Source organism: Cygnus olor, chromosome 2 (assembly GCF_009769625.2).
Source record: "Cygnus olor isolate bCygOlo1 chromosome 2, bCygOlo1.pri.v2, whole genome shotgun sequence".
In the NCBI taxonomy this organism is placed as follows: domain Eukaryota; kingdom Metazoa; phylum Chordata; class Aves; order Anseriformes; family Anatidae; genus Cygnus; species Cygnus olor.
In genome coordinates, this window is record NC_049170.1 from 65,186,343 (window position 1) to 65,208,765 (window position 22,423).

The 22,423-nt window shown below is 40.8% G+C and overlaps 1 protein-coding gene and 1 long non-coding RNA gene across 10 annotated transcripts in view; both read right to left on the reverse strand.

Moving 5' to 3' along the window:
- The window catches only part of PHACTR1 (phosphatase and actin regulator 1), a 376,918-nt gene that overhangs the window by 222,820 nt on the left and 131,675 nt on the right, over nucleotides 1-22,423 (reverse strand). The window lies entirely within an intron of this gene.
- LOC121064811 overlaps nucleotides 8,036-22,423 on the reverse strand; it is a 36,620-nt gene continuing 22,232 nt past the window's right edge. The window contains exons 2-3 of the long non-coding RNA XR_005816703.1: nucleotides 15,665-15,724; nucleotides 8,036-8,145 (exon numbers count right to left, since the gene is read on the reverse strand). This is a non-coding gene — a long non-coding RNA (uncharacterized LOC121064811). The remainder of the gene's footprint in view (nucleotides 8,146-15,664; nucleotides 15,725-22,423) is intronic.

Genomic DNA, 22,423 nt, shown 5'->3' on the forward strand with positions numbered 1-22,423 from the left:
CAGAAATTATCAGGTGTATATTTAAATAGCAATGTCATGAAAATCCCAAATTACCTTCCCTAACTAGTACAGATGAACTTCATTCAGAGAGAATCCTATAAAAGAACCAATTCTGCTGAAGGAATTTGCTTTAAGCTGGTGTAAGATTTATTGCTGAGCAGATCAAAGGTTATTTCTTAATTGGAAAATATTTGATTGACCCTTCCCTTTATTCTGTGCTTGATATCAACTCAAGTACACAAAGACTAGTGCTAATTTTAATACTGCTTTAAAATTGTATCTTAGTAGGCCTTTTAGTCGATGGCATATTCTTTCGTGTGAACTTCTGAAAAAAAAAGTGGAATATGTTGTCATCACTGATTAATTATTGTCAATTAAGAATAGTTATCACAATGAAAAAGAAGAGCCTTTTTATTGTCAGGGCAAAAACCGCATTTGTCACAATGCATTAGAAGTTGCAATATATCATAAGACTGGCCATCAGCACACAACCATTCCCCTTCCCCCAAGTAGAACTTCCTATTTCTTCTCTATCCAACATTTTAGAAGTCCGAAATTTTGCCTGTTGTGACACAGATGAACCTCAGAAAACTCTGTACAGTCTTCTGACAAGATCACCAACTCACCAGTGGCTTCCAAGGTATAAGCAAGAGTTTCACATTCTTCCCTATCTGAGCAAGGTAGGAAAACAAATCTAGTTACTTGTACTTGAGTTACAGCTGAATAACGAGTACACTGTATTACTGCACTTATTCTTTATCATTCATTCAGATACCAGGTTTTCTCAGTGTTGTCAAGAACCACACAAGCCAATCATCTACCATTTAAAATTAGAGATAAGATCAGCATCCAGAAAATGAACTAAGAGTCTCAAACTTATTTCAGAAAAAAATAAATAAATCTGACTGGAGCAACTAGTAAGTTGCTCTAGTTATTTTTTCTTTAAATATTCCATTAACTTCTGTGAGAGGCTTTTTTTTTTTTTTTTTTTTTTGGCTGAGGGAAAGGAGTTGCTTGGGCCAGAGAACTCAAGGAAATCTTAAGATTGGATGTTTAAATATCACTTGTCACATACCTAAAAGAGTGTTCTGTCAAGAACATCCAAGGATAATGTGATCCTACAGAAGTTGGAATTTGTTTAGCCCTTGATTTATATATGATTAGGAATTCACCCAAAATATCTGGATAGGTCTGGCACATTCAATGTTATTTGATCATGACAGATGCACACTGGGGAGTGTGACTTCTCAAAGGGCTCCCCTCACCACACCAGGTCACGTGCTAAGGGACATCTCTAAGTAACGGTCAAAGAGACTTCTGCTGGAATAAACAGAGGTAGTTTAAAATTGTCCTCTAAGACAATACTTCACTTAAACAACAGTGCTTAATTAAAGTTTAATTACACAGAAAAGGAATAGTTTTGCAGGTACCCTGTCACATAATAATGCAGATGAAACACTTCCTTTAGATGAAAACAGTAAGTTCTCTCACCAGATTTTTGTATGCAGGATATCAAACCTAGACATGCTGAACAGGAAGAGACGCTGAAGAAATGATTACTTGATATCATTACTGGAGTGTATTGATGAAGTGGAAAATAGAGCATGAGGAGGAGGTGTATGGGATGCGTAATTATCATTTACAGTGTCTGATTTTAGTGCCACACTATAGCAACGTGAATAAATCCACAGGTTACATACCAAGGTAGCTATACTGAAGAGGCTCTCCTGAAGCCACTGCAGACATACACAGTATGCACACAGCTGTAAGGACCTACCTACACACAATTGAATCCACTGATTACCAGATGACTGCAGCACCTCTATGCCAACCCACATAGCTTAAAGATGATTATATATTGGAACAATGTTCATCTACTTACAAGTATCGTCATCTGCTCGCTTTGCTAAGAAGACACTAAGCTCAACATCAACATGTGTATATAACACCCTAAAACAAATCCTTACCCAGTATAATCTACAAGTGGGTGAAATCAGCTTCAAACAGAAACAACGGTTATGCCAATTTTTAATTAATGAAGCTGACCTATGACATGTATCTTTGTCTCTAACACGCAGTTGGGCACGCATTTATTTCTCACTCTGTTTATACCCACAGAATCATATCTTCGTATATACACAATAGCTACAGGTCTTTGCTTTAGCATCTGCTGCCTCTGCATATTTACTCAAATTTTAGTGAAGTACTCAAAATAAGAGGAATACCTTCAGGTTTCAGCATCACTAAAAATGACTTTTATCTTCTTGTTGCTCCAGGTTGTGAACTATGCCAGTCTTCAAACTGTTGGAAGAAAACATGCTGCCACTTAATGTGCTTAGCCAGTCAGAACTTGGAGCTTCTTCCATCCCTGTAGCAGCATGTATTAGAGATCCTAAAACTGTTTACCTTTTTACTCAGGAAAGCTTTAACTTGGAAGAATTGCAATGCTCTTTCACAGTTTCACATACTGGACAATTGGAAGTGTGGGTCTTAGTGAATTGTCAAAGCAAGAGAATGCTTTGTTCTGGAAACACATTTTGAAGAACACAATGAAATAGTATTATTTCCCACCTTGAAACAGCCAATTGTTTTAGAATATCATGTCAAACAAACATGCACACTTTTTAGTCAAATAAAGCCTGCAACATGGACAGTATCCATTGCAGAACAGAAGAAAAAACAGTGTATAGTAACTCCTTTCGTCCTTCCTCTCACTGAAGAACCGTTCTGAAGTACAGGAGAAAGACAAAGCTTTCTATTTGTTCTCAGTCTTCAGATTTTGAAGGTCTGGAGCGGAAAAGGACCCTACGCAATCCAGCTGAGTGCAGGCAGTCTGTTTTCATCACAGGGACATATACAGCTGCATGGGTGTCAGACTAACTTTGATCAAGCTCTGCATGACCACCACACTTACATCTTTTTGTTTTATTGCATTTTATTTACAAGGCAACAGTTTGATTCAGAGTAAACAGCTAAGAAAAATCCTAATCCTAACAGCTAAGAGAGATTTCCTTGGAAGTAGTTAATTTTAACTGAAAAAAGAGAAAGCCATCTAATCCTGCAGTCTTTTATTCTAAGTGTTATATAAAATATACTTGTAGTTTTGTTTGCTTCAAAAAAAGAAAATAAACATGGAAGATACTTAACTAGTTCAGTGTAAGTGTTTGCCACAGTCTGATTTCTGGAAGGTTAGTTGCCACTGTTAGGCCACTAGATGAGCAGATAACTCAGGTCACAGGTTAGGACCCCATTTTGTACATGCAGCAGGAGTAGAGCATTCTTAAACTAAATTTCAGCCAGAAGACCACATTACACTTTCCCTCACAGTAAGACAAATCCCAAACAATTCAGTAACAGTTGTAAGGTAGAGTTACAAAGATAGAAATACTTTTTTGCATGTATTCGTTTCACCACATGAACACAATGCAGCACAGACATTTCCATCTGAGGTAGTCATTGCAAGTTCCCTTTAAAGTCAGTGGAGAACAAGAGGACAGCAGCCGATCTCCCCCTACAGTAACCATTACAATACGGAAAATGAATTGCTCCTTTCAAGCTTTAAAGTGCCTCTTAAATTCTTTTGTTTGTAAATGGGGCCTAAGAGGATTAGCTCAGATTTAAATACCTCCCTTGAACATACCCCTTGTTAGGAGACATGAATCCTGTCCAAACTGTCCTTTTCCTCACATATCTAGAGCTCTGCTGGGCCTTCCCATTATCCCAGGAGCCACTGCAAACTGAATGCAAATCCCAACAGAAGCAACATCTCTGCTAGGTTATTTAGAGGAGATATTTGATTCTGGGGATGTCATTCTATCCCTTGCTACAGAAATATTAAACAGAAGTAACTCCTAGGGTTACAACACAATATGTTGAAGGGAGGAGAGGGGGGAAAAAAAGGGTTCAGGACTTCAACGAAAAAATCTATGCTAAAACAATCTAATTTGGAATTCATGCTGCTGGCTGTTAGTTTGTGGGGAAGGGGAGCCTTTTCCAGCTTCTCTCAGCAGTGAGAAATCCTTCCTAGATTTTCTCATGTACTTTGGGATGCATGAGGGTTGGGCCTTATAGTTAGTCCCAATAAATCTGGGGCATTTCAGCCGCTGTTGCACAGGCCCTCAACCCACAGCAGGTAGCAGCCTGAGGGGCAGAGCCAGTCTGCTGCCTCCCAGCGGGCAGAAGGCCCTTCAGGGGTCATCACTGAGATGGTAAACTACTTAGCTTGTGGACTTCTGGGTTTGGAAGAGGTTATGCAGGGATACAACAACATAGAGAAAAAGATTCTCTACTAAAAAAGGAAAGGTTGTGTGTTTTTTTGTTTGTTTGTTTTAAGACGCATGGGCTTTGTGTCACTGAGTAACAGAGAGGTGTTTTCAGAGTGGGGAAAACTGTTTCCTATTAATTTCCTTTGCTTACTACCCGCAGTAGAAAGACAACCAAGTATCCCGACTGCTGATGGGCTGTCACAGAAATACGCTATTCTTATTCACAACAGAAGCAGAAATGAGAAAGCTCTCGCACCTGTCCAGATCTCTGCCCCGTTGCTGCAACCCTGTTTTCTCCATCTGCATACCTGCAATCAGAAAAACACCGCAAAACAGTGGCCATATCTCAAGAATGGGAAGGACTGCATGAATGTATGCTTTTGGGGAGAAAGAAAAGAAACTTTTTCTTTTATATTATGCAGGCACATAGACTAGCGGAAAGGGACATTACACTGGGTTCAGCTGATATTTTAAAGACTGATGGCTTTTTATGAGGAACTTGCTGGATTCTTTAGGACTTCATTCAAACATGTTACTGCACTGGTGGGAAGTCATGAAAAAAGTCTGGCTGAGCACAGCATTCACCCCAATGCCATTTCCACATAACAGGATTCTTTATTTTATTTTATTTTTTTAAAGCATCACATTATAGCAGCATTTTTACCATCTTAAAAATGAAATTAATAGGGACTGATTCATAACAAATGTAATGTGTACGGAACTAGAGGCCAATTTCCAGTGACTGTTTTTTTGCTATAAGTTTAAAAGGCCAATTTCTCCAAAGCATTTGAGGTTTCTTTGGCAGGATTTAAAGGAAGTGAGGGTTTAATAGATTTTGCTATTTCACTGGTGCACCATTGAAAAATTAAGACCTGCTTCCTGCAAGAGTTACTGAAATAATAATAGGGTTTGTATTTCAGTAATTTTGAAGATGTGATAACTACCACAGGAGTTTCTCAATAACCCATTAAACTTAAGCCAATCTGTCATGATGTTTTCTTCTAGTTTGCCTGATGTTTTCCTCTTTTTTCTTTTTAAAGCCATTGAGGATGAGTTTCTGCAGAACTACTGAAACAAGACAGCACAGTTACCACTCCTGCTTAGAAAACTTTTAGGTGTTTTGTGTCCCATCCCCACAAAAAACTATGCATCCAGTTGGCATGGTCAGTGCTACACTAGGCCTATATAATCTTGTTTCTGCATTAAAGTGGGAATATTTCATCTTTCCAGTTACTATGCCTTGTCAGATTTCCCCAGTCTTCAAGCAATTTCTAATTTAGTCTGGAGAAGAAGAGGCTCAGGGGAGACCTTATTGCTCTCTGCAGCTACCTGAAAGGAAGTTGTGGGGAGCTGGGGGTTGACCTCTTCACGCACATAACTAGTGATAGGACTAGAGGGAATGGCTTCAAGTTGCACCAGGGGAGGTTCAGGTTGGAAATTAGGAGACATTTCTTCTCAGAAAGAGTAGTCAGGCATTGGAACAGGTCGCCCAGGGAGGTGGTGACATCACTGTCCCTGGGGATGTTCAAGGAAAGCTTGGACATGGTGCTTAGGGACGTGGTTTAGTGCGTGATATTGGTGGTAGGGTAATGGTTGGACCAGATGATATTTGAAGTCTTTTCCAACCTTTATGATTCTATGATTCTAATAATGTTATATTTTTGTTTTGTTTTTCATTCAACTAAAGGGACATAAAACATCCTTACCTTCTATTCCTTGTAACACCCATTACATTCCTCTTTTATAGAGGTGGAAAGATACTAGTTAGCATGCTATGCCTCTTGATACATTATGAGAGGGGAGGGGAAGATCCCATTTTCCTTTACTGTACAGTGCGAATTTATATGACAGACTACTGAGGAAGAACAGTAATCTGCTCACCTGAGACCCTGCTGGTCCCCTGATGGGAAGAAGGATTTGAAAGTCAATAGCCTTTGCATGTGTAGGCTCTGTTTTGAGCAGCCAGATTAGGATGAAATAGCTGTCAACAAGTGCAGCACTAGCACCTATGAAGAAACAGAAGCACAGCTTGGGTTATTTAAGAAAAAGAGCAGGAAGGGGGAATAGCTGGTGGAATAGTTTTTTTACATCACTTGCTTTCCAGATTTGATTTCACATGCACAAGGAATGACATTACACTCAGGACCTAACACCTGGCTGCTACGTTCCCCTCTAGAGCACAGGAGCTAGCACAAAGACTCTGGCCTTGAATGCTGGATCAGCATTCCCACATGAAAAAGCCCAAGGTCTAAAAGTCTACCTATAAGCATGCTAGTGCTTACAAACTGACACAAAAGTTAAGTATGACATAAAGAATAGAGGTTTGAGCCATGAGTATTGCTTTTTATATTACTAGCAAATGTACAGCAACACTAAACATTATGAAGAAAAAGCACGACCCTCCCTTCAACACTTTTTCCAAGAAGATACACAACCCCACCTACTCCGCCCAAATCTTTAAAAGGTAAACTACCACTCAGCTTCTCCCCATACTTTCAAGGACAACCCATGATCAGGTAGAATAGGTATGCTGACAAGGCTGAATAGAAAGCTCGTCTTCACAGGTATACACTACATCTTACCTATTCAAGCATTTGTATTGCTTTGTAGCATAGTTATTTACAGCCCTGCTAATGTACTACCTAAAAGCAGAAAGAGATGGAATTCAGCCTTTTACTTGTTTTACATAGGGTAAGAAAATACCTGCTTTGGTGTATCTGATGCTGAAATTATTTTACATCCAACTATTATAAATGCTACTTCTTTATAACATATAGGTAGTAACCTCTTTATGACATACAGGTAAGAACCAACAACGTTCATTTCTTGCTGTTACATGGGAAGGAATTCCTAATTTGCCAAACAAAACTATAAATGAGTAAATATTTTAAAAGCCTGTGCAGAAACTAAAAAACAATTTTCACATCCTTATAAATAGGAATATTGCAAGATTATTTTATGTTGAGACTCAAAAAAAGACTAATGAATCCAGCAGAGCAGCCTCACATTGGGACTTGGGACATTCTTTAATATAGACGATTAACTAGTAATTTATACAGGGGCAAGTCAGTGAACATGACCTAAAATATGAAACAACATGAAGAAAATAACACTGGCATCCAAGGCTTGTACGTTTGCAATAATGCAGGAAATTTAACAGTAATCAAATGCAATGAACATTTACTGCACTGAGTTAGAGACAGTCCCTTACTAAACGTCACACTGAGATCAACACTTCAAGTAACATTATGATACTCCCTTTGAGATGGGGAAGATGCTAAAACTTATCCGAACATATATGGTAAAAATATCTTAATTATTGGGGATGCAGATGAGAACCTAAAAATATCCTAATTATAGGGGATGTAGATGAGAACCTTATGAGAAGCAGATGTAAAAAGAAGATATCACTCAAGGCCAATGGATGAGGGAAGAACGAACAACTCGTTAGGGAAGGATGAACAACTTGTTGGCAGGAAACAAGGCAAAGATAAGCAAAAAACTCCTAAATACTGTCCAACAGAAGGTCAAAGTCCAGAAAGGTAAAAAGTTTAACCTCCTCTTCCTCGTTGCCTTCATCCTGAAGGACCCCTGCCCGTGACCACCAGGCTACATTGTGCAGGTGCAACCAGAGGAGCTAAGGGCGGGGAGTATGGAAATGAGTACTTGGAAGAGGTCCGCCTTTTCAGGGAAAATAATGAATATGTATTACAGCTCATGTAATATGTAACAGTATTCATGTATAAAATTGTGAGAGACGACCGGGCAGGTGCACACTTTTTGAGGGAAGCTATTCCCAGTGTGCCCGGTGCACTGCAATAAAGTATACCTACTTTACAACCCTATGGTTGTGGAGTCTTTTCCATGCGTCACCTTCAGTCTGAAAAATAAATAAAATTTATTCTTAGTAAAAAGAAGAGTTCCAGAGAACGGATATATGCGTAACCCTCTTCAGAGACTTATCCCTCTACAGCCATGATTTAGTTATTTGCTTAAATATGTTCCTCAAAATAGACACTTTTGGAATTTCTTCTGACCAAGGGAAAAAGTTTTGTCCATCATGCAGTCAGGCTGATAATGGGAACCTGCATGTTTTGAGGTACATCGAATAGACATGGTCCTGGTAAAACATGCACAAGTAAAACCTGCAACTAAGCTTTCAGCAACTGCAGCTGACATCTTGAGGGGTGGGGGTGGTAGAAAAAGAGCCTGGATAACCCTTCGCATGGGCATTCCATTCAAGCCTAGAAGGGGATTATATGTTTTATGCACACATGCTGTGTTAGCACAGGATGCACAGCATACCCTGACACCACACGAAGCACAGCATTTGTTAGGTAGCAATTCTCCTGCTCTGTGGGTCTGCAGGGAAGGATAACTCCCCCAAAGCTTCAAAAAGCATGTGATACAGCCATTCTCGGTCAGGATACTGGATGAGGTTGGCCTGTCTTAACCATCTCCAATAGTAACTATGTTTTAAATGTGAAGGATTCCTAAAGAAGTAAGAAGAGAAACCAAGACTAAATGCTTCAAGGGTAGTATAAATCATAATGGCTTTTCAGAGTCTGAGTGTTCAAGTGCATCTCACCAGAACAACTGGTTTCAGGAAAAGTTCTCATTTCTGTAATGAAGGCAATAAATGCCAGAGACACCTGAAATTAACTTCAACTTGCTTATGCCATAATGGTAGCAGAGGAAAACATTTGCATGAGATGATTTCCTACTAACAGAAGAATAGGGAGATAAGGAAGATCATTTTTCAAGTGGAACAACATAAAATAAATGTTTCACTTTACATTTGGATATATTCCAGATTAATTTATCCCCTCTCCCTAAGGTAGTATTCAGTGCTGCTGCTGCTGACCTAAATGTCAAAATCCCAAAGCGATTTAGAATGTCAAAATAGCATTTTCCACAACATTTTTTTGGGGTGTGCGTGTGGGTGGATTGTGTTTATTTTACTTTTTGTTTTTAAATGGGAGACCAAATTCTCAAGAAAAGTTTTATTAACCTATGGAAAAAAAAAGTTAGTTGAACTACCGCATCTCCTCTGTGTGAGCACCTTCTTAGTTACAGCGTCACAGAATCATCTATGTTGGAAGAGACCTCCAAGATCACCTAGTCCAAACTATGACCTAACACTAACAAGTCCTCCACTAAACCATATCACTAACCTCTACATCTAAACGGCTTTCAAAGACCTCCAGGGATGGTGACTCAACCACTTCCCTGGGAAGCCCATTCCAATGCCTAACAACCCTTTCAGTAAAGAAGTTCTTCCTATTATCCAACCTAAACCTCCCCTGGCACAACTTTAGCCCATTCCCCCTTGTCCTGTCACCAGGCATGTGGGAGAATAGACCAATCCCCACCTCGCTACAGCCTCCTTTAAGGTACCTGTGGCGTGCGATAAGGTCGCCCCTGAGCCTTCACTTTTCCAGGCTGAATAATCCCAGCTCCCTCAGCTGCTCCTCATAAGACTTGTTCTCCAGACCCCTCACCAGCCTCATTGCCCTTCTCTGGACTCGCTCGAGAACCTTGATGTCCTTCCTGTAGCCAGGGGCCCAAAACTGAACACAGTACTCGAGGTGCGGCCTCACCGAGTACAGGGCGACAATCACTTCCCTGGACCTGCTGGCCACACTGCTTCTTATACAAGCCAGGATGCTGTTGGCCTTCTTGGCCACCTGAGCACACTGCTGGCTCATATTCAGCCGACTATCAACCAATACTCCCAGGTCCTTCTCTGCCAGGCAGCTTTCTAACCACTCATCTCCCAGCCTGTAGCACTGCTTGGGGTTGTTGTGCCCCAGGGGCAGGACCCGGCACTTGGCCTTGTTGAACTTCATGGAGTTGGCCTCAGCCCATCGGTCCAGCCTATCCAGATCCTCCTGCAGAGCCTTCCTACCCTCAAGCAGATCGACACACGCACCTAACTTGGTGTCATCTGCAAACTTACTGAGGGTGCACTCGATCCCCTCATCCAGATCATCGATAAAGATATTAAAGAGAACTGGCCCCAGTACTGAGCCCTCGGGGACTCCACTAGTGACCGGCCTCCAACTGGATTTAACTCCATTCACCACAACTCTTTGGGCTCGACTACCCAGCCAGTTTCTAACCCAATGAAGCGTATGCCAGTCCAAGCCATGAGCAGCCAGTTTCTTCAGGAGAATGTTGTGGGAAACAGTGTCCAAAGCCTTACGGAAGTCAAGGTAGACCACATCCACAGCCTTTCCCTCATCCACTAAGCGTGTCTCTTTGTCATAGAAGGATATCAGGTTAGTCAAGCAGGACCTGCCTTTCATAAACCCATGCTGACTGGGCCTGATCGCCTGGTTGTCCTGCAAGTGCCGCGTGATGACACTCAAGATAATCTGCTCCATGAGCTTCCCTGGCACTGACGTCAAACTAACAGGCCTATAGTTCCCCGGGTCTACCTTCCGGCCCTTCTTGTAGATGTGCGTCACGTTTGCTAGCCGCCAGTCAACTGGGACCTCCCCTGATAGCCAGGACTGCTGATAAATGATGAAAGCGGCTTGGTCAATTTTTACACCAGTTCTCTCAGTACCCTCGGGTGGATCCCATCTGGCCCCATTGACTTGCGTACATCCAAGTGCTGTAGCAGGTCGCCAACCATTTCCTCGTGGATTGTGAAGGCCACATTCTGCTCCCCATCCCCTTCCACCAGCTCAGGGTACTGGGTATCCAGAGAACAACTGGTCTTGCCGGTAAAGACTGAGGCAAAGAAGACATTAAGCACCTCAGCCTTTTCCTCATCTCTCGTCACTAAGTTTCCCCCCGCATCCAGCAAAGGATGGAGATTCTCCTCAGTCCTCCTTTTTGTGTTAATGTATTTATAAAAACATTTTCTGTTATCTTTAACAGCAGTAGCCACATTTAGCTCCAGATGAGCTTTGGCCTTTCTAATTTTGTCCCTACACATCCTTACAACATCCTTATAATCCTTCTGAGTGGCCTGCCCTGTTTTCAAAAGATCATAAACCCTCTTTTTTTTCCTAAGCTCTTGCCACAACTCTCTGTTCAGCCAGACTGGTCTTCTTCCACGCTGGCTGGTCTTTGGGCACGTGGGGACAGACCACTCCTGAGCCATTAAGATTTCCTTCTTGAAGAGTGCCCAGCCTTCCTGGACTCCTCTGCCCTTCAGAACCGCCTCCCAAGGGACTCTGCCAACCAGGGTCCTGAACAGCTAAAAGTCAGCCCTCCAGAAGTCCAAGACAGCGGTTTTACTGGTCCCACTCCTGACTTTGCCAAGAATAGAGAACTCTACCATTTCGTGGTCACTCTGTCCAAGACAGCTCCCGACCACCACATTTCCCACCAGTCCTTCTCTGTTTGTGAACAGAAGGTCCAGCGGGGCACCTCCCCTGGTAGGCTCACTAACCAGCTGCATCAGGAAGCTATCTTCCACGCTCTCCAGAAACCTTCTAGACTGCTTCCTCTGAGCTGTATTGCATGTCCAGGATATGTCTGGGAAGCTGAAGTCCCCCATGAGGACAAGAGCCGATGATTTCGCAACTCTTGCCAGCTGTCTGTAGAATTCCTCATCCATCTCCTCATCCTGGTTTGGCAGTCTGTAACAGACCCCCACCAGGATGCCTGCCTTGTTGGCCTTCCTGCCGATCCTAACCCATAGGGACTCAACCTTATCGTTCCCAGTCTCAGCCTCGAGTTCCACAACATCAAAACACTCTCTAATATAGAGAGCCACACCAGCACCCCTTCTGTGCTGCCTGTCCCTTCTGAAGAGCCTATAGCCAGTCATTGCAGCACTCCGGTCACGGGAGTGGTCCCACCACATTTCAGTGATGGCAACCAAGTCATAGCTAGCCTGCTGCATGATGGCTTCCAGCTCCTCCTGTTTGTTGCCCATGCTGCGTGCATTAGTGTAGATGCACTTTAGCTTGTCCATTGCCTGCTCCCCCAGCCCTGACATTGTTCTCCCTAGCACACCTCTAATGAGCCTTATTCCCTCCCCATCCCCATCCCCATCCCCCTTCCTACCTAGTTTAAAGCCCTCTCAATGAGCCCTGCCACCTCTTGTGCTAGTGTCTGTTTTCTCCTTTGAGACAGATGCGACCCACCTGCAGTTAGCAGGCCAGGTGCTGAGTAAAGCACCCCGTGGTCAAAAAAAACAAAATTTCTGTGTTGGCACCAGCCTCTGAGCCACCTGTTTATCAGGTGGGCTGAGTCCTCTGTGTACCCCTCCCTGCCACTGTAGGGATGGAGGAAAGCACAACCTGTACTCCCGCTCCATCTACTAATCGTCCCAGTTCCCTAAAGTCCCGTTTGATAGCCTTCAGGCTTCTCTCTTCAATATCATCTCTGCCAGCCTGGAACCAGGCGAACCAGGTTAGGAAGCTTTCTGGTAATGTCCCTGACCCTGGCCCCAGGGAGGCAGCAGACTTCCCTACGGATAGGGTTAGGTCGACAAATATAGCCCTCCGTTCCCCTGAGAAGGGAGTCGCCTACAGCGATCACCCTTCTTTCTTTCTTAGTGGAGGCAGTCCTGAAGCATGGAGTTGAATTCCTTGCCCTAGGCAGCCTCCTGGGTAGACTGTTCACCTCATTCTCACCCACCAGTCCCTCAAGCTCCAGGGCCTCAAACCTGTTGTGTATGGGTACCTGGGAGGCAGGGCCGGTAGGGAGGGGGGTTGTCTGCGACGTCGAGCAGGGACCTGTTTCCATTCCTCTTCATCTCCTAGGTCCCCTCCCTCTGCTGTTTGGGGTGTCTCACCCCGGTTCGTTTCCTTCAAGCCTTGCAGGGAGTTGCCCCACAGGTCTATCTCCTGCTCGCAGTCCTTGATGGCCCTCAACCTCTCCACCTCCTCGAGCTCTGCCACCAGGCTGAGCAGGTCGTCCACCTGTTCACACCTCACACACACGGTGTCTCTGCCGCCCTCAGAGGGCAGCAACAGGCCCAGGCACTCCGTGCATCCAGAGACCTGAACTGCCGCATTTTTAAGTGGGCACTCAGTCTGGGTGGCCACAGACTGTCTAAAAAGAGCTCTCCGGTTCTGCAGTATTGTGAACCTGTTCAGCTCAAGTGGTGAGGAACAACCTGAAGCTAAACTCTCCAGAAGGGTTTCTAAATGGAAACGGAATTTTTGCAGAAGACAACTACACCCATGTAGTTTTTCTGCACCTACACAGTAGCAAACATATGCGGGCCCTTGTTTGAGATCATACAGGTCAGCAATACAACTGTAAACAAATCATAGAAAATGAGTATATATTACATATTTTCAAAGAAAGCAGAAGCCTATGCTCTAATCTTCTGCTTTTCTGTGCAAGATTCTACAAGAACCATACAAACAAATCCAATATCCCAGCCTGGACCACATGGACATTGACAGGAGACATGCAAGCAATACAGAAGGCAGAACCAAGACCACACATCACGCTCATGAGATTTAGCGAATACAAATGTAAAATAATATAATTATGCAGACAAGTACAGAATCTGAATTCCTTTCAGTTTTAGGCTTTGCCTCTGTATTCACTTCAGGAGACAACATTACCAATTGATGCAACCCTTTTGGGCTTTGCACTGTACTTCGGACTTGGTGTTGGACCTCTGCTTGAGGTACTGAAAGTTGACAGGAACAGTTACTGAGTGCAGCATTAGCCAGAAATAATTAAACATAGGCCTTACTGCTCAAATATTAAATTATTCTCAGATACCTTGCATCTCTCATCCTTAACTGAGGTTAAAATTGTTCAAGTGAAAACAACATAATTTACTAAAGAACTGAACCATCTCTCTTGAAGCATTTTATTTTACCAAGCTTTGATTAATACAGGAAATTCTCCATGAAGCTGTACAGGGGAATGAAAAGAAATGAAGGAATTGGGTACCTTTGTAAGCAGAATCTATGGAAGAGACTAGATAAGTTCTATTTGCTTTATTTGCCATCTCATTGTTTAATCATGAGTCTATTTGAGTCTACTATAAAGTTGCGCCAGGGGAGGTTTAGGTTGGATATTAGGAAAAACTCCTTTACCGAAAGGGTTGTTAGGCATTGGAATGGGCTGCCCAGGGAAGTGGTTGAGTCACCATCCCTGGAGGTCTTTGAAAGCCGTTTAGATGTAGAGCTTAGTGAGATGGTTTAGTGGAGGACTTGTTAGTGTTAGGTCAGAGGCTGGACTAGGTGATCTTGGAGGTCTCTTGCAACCCAGATGATTCTGTGATTCTGTGATTCTATTTGTAAAGGCATTTAAATATTCTTATGTTTCAGGTGAAACATACGTGCATTCATTGTTTCTGGAGGTCCCCTCAGAGCAATTAAAACTGACACATGAGAAACTCCTCTAGTCATTTCAAACATTGCCCAGCAGACTCTTAAATTATGTTTCCTATTAGGTAAGTAGCATCTGCAGGCTACATTCTGCTGTTTCTTTGAATCAAGTTTTGAGGAAATCAATTTTTGGATGGCACAAAAAGCTAAAGCTGTACACCTGTATCAATCTGAGGAAAGCGTCACAGCTCAAAACTTCCAGAAAGCAACCCACTAGTTATGGCTCTTAAATACTTAACTTCAGGCAACTTGTATTAAAAATTTTTGCCTAGGATTCCTCCCTTTCTGTTCTTTACAATTCGTGTTCAGGAAAACCACTGATTTATTAATAAAGACAGATTTCATGCTAGGGGCTATTTCTAAGGTATATAGATGCTTTGGTCTTCCTGAGTTACTTTGTAATTCACATTTTATGATGTATTCCTGATACTCAGTATTTTATATTTCACAAATAGGCATGAACGAACAATAGGAAGAGATACAGGGCACTTTTATTGCTGCAACTGCAATAAATGCTATAGAACTTGGCTCTCATTTGCTCTCCCCAGTCATGTGTCAAGGATTTTCCTCCTTTTATCAAGCAAGAAGCTGTGAATACCTGCTCTGTCAGTTACCTGCCAGGACAGGAACAATCCCTTTGAGATCCCTTTGAATCTTCCAGCAAGTTTCCCCATGAGAAGCACACAAAAATTGTGTGGGTGAAGAAAGCTCCTTAAGAATATATAAAGAATGGATAGAATATGTTCTAGTACTTTGAACCAGATGAACAGCAGCACTGTTCTGTTTGAGATGATCATACTTCAAGACTGGCATGGATTTAAAAAGAAAAGCACCTTTAAAAATACAACAGAACTATTTTCAAATGCCATTATTTAAAAAATAAAAAAGCAAAGGAAATATTTTTCTTTTCAATATCAAAAATCCACCTGTCTTCCTGGTTCACATCTCAAAATGATATCATAGCTACAGTATTTTTACAGTGACACACAAGAAACAAAGGAACTAAGTGGATATATTTTTAAATTATTATTACTTAAAAACTTGTAACCCAGCTTATTGCTTGCTCTTGGTTTGACTTACCTATCAAGCATGACACTCGCTTATGCTCATGGCAAGTAATGCCTAAAGTAGACATCTGCCCTGGTTTGAAAATCAGAAAATACTGTAGTTATTTATATTTATACTCAGTACTGTTTCAGACAGAGCTGTCTTCAACGATGCTAAGCAACCATTAGCCTTACAGGATGTTCATGGGAGTAGACATTTTCTCCACTGTTTAGCTGAGACCCCATTAGTTTTCAGCTCTATGCAGAATAAGCGCCTTCCCATGTCATAATCGAACTCTGAAAACAGTTTCATGCAACACATGAAACACCTTGCCTGATCCTTTTAATTTTTATGGATAGCGCACTAAATTGGTTAAATTATTGTCTTCATCGCGCTTTTTAGTATCTGCAAAGATGATGTGTTAGCTCTCTTCTACTATATGAGTGGGTAGAAGTTTCCTTCAGTGAAATCTAGACTTTTTTTTTAACGATCTTGCTATTATCATCAATATGGGATAGAGGTATAGAATAAATACAAAATTTTGACGGTAAGTGTCCCAGATAACATATTCCTGTTGTACAGCCATCTGTACTGATACTTTTAGAGAGATTTCCAACAGAATGAACAAGCACCGCCTAGTTGAGTAGATATTGCATACATTTGCTATTCTTATCAACACGTTACTTGATTTCATCTGCTACATCTTGGTTTGATTTTGAACATGAACGCAGAAAATAAGTTACAGGCATTTTGCAAGCGTGCTATTTGGAATTAGATCAACTATAAGGAGACAAAGCATGGATTTTCATATTTTTGAACTAGAATTATTTGGCTTTGGACACATTTTGTTACTCAGCAAAACAAATACGTTTTTTTATCTTTTGCTCTGCTATCTTTGAATTTAATAATAAAAGGCAGAAAAGATGATCAGTAAATTTTGGCATAAGAGGGCAGAAAAGAGAGGTCAGTTATTTTCAGAATGATACCAGTAACTGTTTCAAAATACCTAAACTGCAATTCATAGCACCACTTTCTCACTCTTAGGCTAGATTCCAGTGATAAGAGACTTGTCTATTTTGGATAGTACTGTAGAAATAATGGGATTCAAGATTCACTGTGAGAGTTCAATTTCACACACATCCATCAAGTAAAAAGAACAAAAAACCTGTTTGCATGACAAACATTTGCACTCCCAGCTTTAGTAAGACTATTTAGGTTTATTGATAGCATTCTTAAGAAATCTTCCAAATGACTAGAATTCACTGCAATAGATTCTGACGTATTTCTCATTTTCGTGCTGTTACAGATCCACAGGATTTTAGTACAGAACTACAGCTGTGTAGCTGTATCTGTTCTATAGCTGAATGGCTTCACTTTCCTGAGTAATTATGCACTCATGTTAAGAATGCTTATAGGAAACAAACAAACAAACAAAACTATATTCATGCCATGAGCACTGTGGATTACAGTGATTGAAGTCAATGAGTTATTTTCTGAAATACACAGTAAAAGAAAAAAATGTCCACCTTAATGTCATGCTAAGATCAAGTAGCAAAATTGCTGGTCTTTCCATTGCTTTTGACGTGTAATAATTATTTCCTGTTCTTCATATGCAGCTATTTTAGAATTACAGACTAGAGACCATCAGAAACTGTAGGTAAAATGATTCTGCCATTAAACCACATAGCAAAGATACAGCAACATTAAATCTGGACACTTCTCCACCTAGTTTTTCCTGGAAGAAGGAAAAGTGACTAACATTTTCAATCCAGTCAATAAATGCTTTAAATGGATTTCTCACTGCAGAGAAAAATACAAGCCAACTCTTCAGTCTTACAGTAGCCACTGTAACTGCCATCCTCTGACCAGCTCCATCCTCTGCCAGCTGCCATCCTCTGACCAGCTCCATAAGAAAAAAATTCTGGTGAAGGCTCTACTTAAAAATAGGTATTAGCTTTGTTATTAGCATCAAAAGAAGCAATTTTAACCCTTTCAATTGATAAAGATTATGTAGGTCCAAGAATTTTACCTCTTAATAAAATGTAGTCATCATCTGTTTATAAACACATTGATTGCGTGTAAATAACTCCAGAAACTGCAGACTACTCTACAATCCCGTTTAGGAGACAGAGGGCAGCATCAGCAGTAGCAACTGAGATTCTGCAAAACCAGGTAGCTTTAGCTTTACAGACCTGAGTAGTTCTACAGACTCAGAGAGGAAAGAAGGGAAAAAAAGATAAAAGATTCAAGAAGTCTTGGTTTTAATTCTAGTATAGCCACAAATAACTTCTGTCATTTGAATGATTTTTTTTTTTGATGCAAAGCTCATTTCTTATTTTGTAGACTTAACTGGAAGCAAACACGATCATGCTGCGATTCAGTTTAGCACCTCTGACAGTGGCAGACAAATGACTCCTCATAATTGTGCCAGCTGAAACTGTGGAGGCAGAATTCCAGACTGACACCATGTTGCAAGGTATATTATGACAAGATTATATATAAATGACCTTTGCAATCCTATTCTGTGTCTGCAGTTTTTAAATACTAAAGCACAGAAGAGCATATGCATATGAAATGCATAAATTCATATGCTATTTAAAACCTCAGCTAGATTATGGAACAAGTTATGATTTTTAAAGAGTGCTCTGAATTTGACTAGAGAAATTAAATGCCCTAAATGAGAATAAACTCCTGAGATATTCATGAATGGTTTTAACTTCCATGTACTAAAAGAATTATCCCATTTGTCAACTGCCATGTAGAAAACCAACTCTTGTAAAAGAATTGCTTCAAATTTCACTCCTTTGACATTTTCTAAAATTGAAGTATTTCTTCATGGCAGGAAGTTCCAGATTATTAATGAATAGTAGAATAGCTAGCAATAAAATAATTTGAGGCAAATCTAGTGGTTACTCTAACTTGTCATAAGGAACAATGTAAAATAGCAGTATGCTAACATTAATTCCATCACCAGAAATTGATTTTTAGTGGATACCCTCTACATCAATGTATTTTTAATAGTCAGTGGTTCAGATTTGTCTTACGGGGAAATATTTTCTTGCCTTTTTTTCCCCCCATATTTGGTTTATTTTCACCTCTTAGTTTGCAGGACAGTGGCTAATATTCAGAAATACTGCAACATACGAAACTGAGAAATCATAGTCTGAACTTAAGTAGAAGACCTCTAGCATTTCCATCAGATCTCCAAGTAGTCTCACAAACATTGCAAAACTGCTACTATACTAGAACTATTCTATGATGTATGCATGAGTGTACAAGTAAAATGGGGTTAGGAAAAGTTAAAAGCTAGATAAAACTTAACCTTGAAAGCGAAGTATGGACAGAGACCAAGTATCTAAGTAGAAAGATACAAGGAAAATAAGATGCCTGTGTAGATTCAGTTGACACTTGAATCATAAGCCCTAGGATTTGTTTTTAAACTTAGCTTTTTAGTGTGCTAGACCTACATGCCCAGTCACTCTGGAGAATTCTTCTGCTCGTACTGACCCAACATTTCAAGTCTCCAATCTTGTAGGTCCTTACCAAACAAGCTACTCAAATACTGTAATATTCATCTACTTGAAAAAATAAAAATAAAAAAAAAAATGGGATGGTACTGCCTACCTTTCACAAAGTACAGAAATGGGAAGAGTGTTGAAGGATTTGGGCTCACCCCTCGCACCTTATCAGTCTGAAGAATTTCAGCTTCATAGCTTCTATGTAACAGGACATTTGACCCAGCAGATTTTTCCTTGAAATCCTAAAATGAGCTTTTGTTTGTAGTAGTATAACTGTAGCTAAGTTGACTGTGTATTTGCCATGATTCTGTATAAAGAAGCTAAACTTTGTGTGTTTTATATTCCTGAGGGTCATTGTAGTGATGCATAAAAACAAAAACAGTGCTATGTCAGAACAAAGGGCAATCTCACCCAGTATCCTGGCTTTGACAGGAGCCAAAAAGAGAGGCCTGCAGGACAGTTTAAGAACACAGCAGGCAAGAAACTATCCTTTCCCTGCCTATTCTTCCAGGCATGAATATGTGGAGCTCTGGGATTACCTCACCTAAAAGGAAATGTTTTTGTATTTTATAGCCTTTGATAGGTCTCTCTTCCATGAACTTCTCCAGTATTCCCTTGAAAACATGCATTTTTAGCATCAGCATCCTGTGATGAGGAACTTCACAGCCTAACAGCAAACTGAAGAACTGCCTGCTTCTGTTTGCTTTAAACCTCCAGCACTCAAACTTCACTTGACAACCCTTAGCTCCCACACTGAAAGGAGTGCTGATCTCTATTCCCCTTTTCCAACCCTTTTCTGATTTTATATACCTGTATCATCCCTACTCTCAGCTGTATCTTTTGCAGGCTGAAGTCTTCTAGTCTAATTAGTTGTTCCTACACAGTTCTTTCTATACTTCTCATCATCCTCACCACCTCTATGCCATTTTCGTTCTTCTTCTGGTAGTACGTCTGATACTGTGCAACCAGAACCACAGAGCCTTCATAATGCGGGTGCAAATTGCATTTGTCAAGTGGCTCACCAATGTTCTTGGCATCTACACAGTCATGGGAGCTCTTGGCTGTAGAATGTCTTCAATACAAGATTCATGTAGAGGAAGAGGGAGAGGAACAGACAGCACCAGAAGCTAATTTGACAAGCAGCCATGCTAGAACAAAGTCAGTATTCAGTTTTGCAAACAGGCAGTGTAAAGAAGGCATAATGCTCCAACCAGCAAGCACTATATCACCGTGTTACGAACAACCTTCAAATGATGAGAAGTCAACAAAAACATGAATAAAACAGGTGAAATTCAAGCACTGACATGAATCCCCACGTTATGGTTACAAGGTCAAAACCAACTAAGCGAAGAGTTCAACATAATAAGGAAAACAAACATAACAGACCTCTCTGCTAGTCTGCCTAGAATGATCTCAAGGTTACTTTTTTTGTCAAAGCCTGACGTAAATTAAAAGCCTGTCCTAAGAAGTATTAAGTTATTACTGCCAGTTTTGGTTGCTGGTTGTGAGCTCAGACTCCTATGTAGCTTACAGAGGAAATGCAGCCAGATATAGTGATAAAAAACAACTGCTGAAAGTGACAGCACAATTCCTAGATTGAGGGAAGATTATTCCTGCTCACAGGTATGATTACTTCATAATAGGGTGAATTTAACAGCACAGCATTAAGACCTGTAAAGCAAGTATTCCCTTCCCTAGGAGAACAAGATTTTACAATTCAAGACTGCAGTGCCTTTAAAACTCCGTAAGGACTACATACTGACAAAAAACAGAGATCGATAAAATTGAAAGTAATTGTATTTTGCTTTACCACTCCAGAAATTAGAAGGGGACAGATACCAGGTGCAGGCTGAGCACTCCCAGGAAAAGGAGGGGTGCTGAAGGAGACTGGAAACAAGCCAGAACAAGTGAACACCGTGGCAGCAGATGTCCTGAGGGGGATAGGGCACCCCAGCAAGGGTCAAACAGGACTTGCCTCAGACTTCAGTGGTCATGGAGAGGAAAAACTTCAAGTCCAGGTAAATTTTGTGGGAAAATGGAACATCCAACAACAGAAAGGAGAAAGTTCCTCCCTCCATTTTAAGAGGCTAACTGCCAACAAAAGATTTTAAACTAAAGGGCATCATGGCTATTTTATTGCCACACTATGTATTAGCTTTATTCTGAGCTGCTCTGTGATGAAGTGCAAAGATAAACTGAATGAAACATACTGCTATTGACAGAGAAAAAACAGCACACATTTATAGAGTGGTACAAAACCAGCAGAGATGGATGTGGTGGAATGTAGGATATTTTAGTCTTTTGATAAAAAGCCTTTTGACAAGTAGGCTGAAGTGCAAATTTTCAAAAAAATAGAAAAATAGAATAAACTCATGGGTTCAGCACTCAGTTGAAAGAGTGACCACCACTCACATCTGCTTGCTATTCATGGCACTTCTGATCAGGTTTAAGGAGGCTGAGAAAGAAGAAAACTGGGAAAATAACAGTATTGGTATTTGTGAGACCAAACAGAGTTATTATTGTGATTTTGGAAAGTCACCAAATATTCCTGAGACCCTCAACTTTCTCATTGCAAAATGCATTGGGTGAGTTACACATTTCAGATAGTTCCATTCATTAAAGTGACAGGAGATAGGAGGGATAAATTTAAGTGAAGGGGGAAGTGTGAAATATTAATTAATTTTCACTAGGTCAGGAAACATGGTCCATCTGGCTTTGCAAAGTATCTTGATTCTCTTATTGGAATAAACTGATTAGTCTTCATCGTTTCAGTTTACCCACATGGGAACCAGAGTTTCTCCAAGGCAGGCTTCTTTCGCATTATGTATTAAATATTGAGAGCAAAATCAATTTTGATTACATAGCTGCTACAGATTTTCTTATACTGCAAGCACTTCCTTCTCTCCTCTGGAAATTATTAGCCCCATAGAAGTCAAGAGTCCAGCTCCATCTTTGTGCCAAGCCAAACCTTCAGGCAGGAAAACTTTTGCTAGAGCAAAGAATTGTGTCAAATCATGTTAACTTCTATTTTTGTTAGGAGCTTTGAACATGCACAAGTAAATGTTCTGCCTTACAATCTTCTCTTCCTCATGCTGATCAAGAAAAATTCAAATTCTTTAAGAGACATAATCAATGAAGTGACCTGAAATTTCATGACATGGTAGAAAAATACTGCCTCTTGAAAAACTGGGTGGGGGAAGGAATACTGCCAAGAAATATTTTAGCCAAAACGCTAATATTTTTTCCTGCACGTACCTCTATGGATAAGACCCAT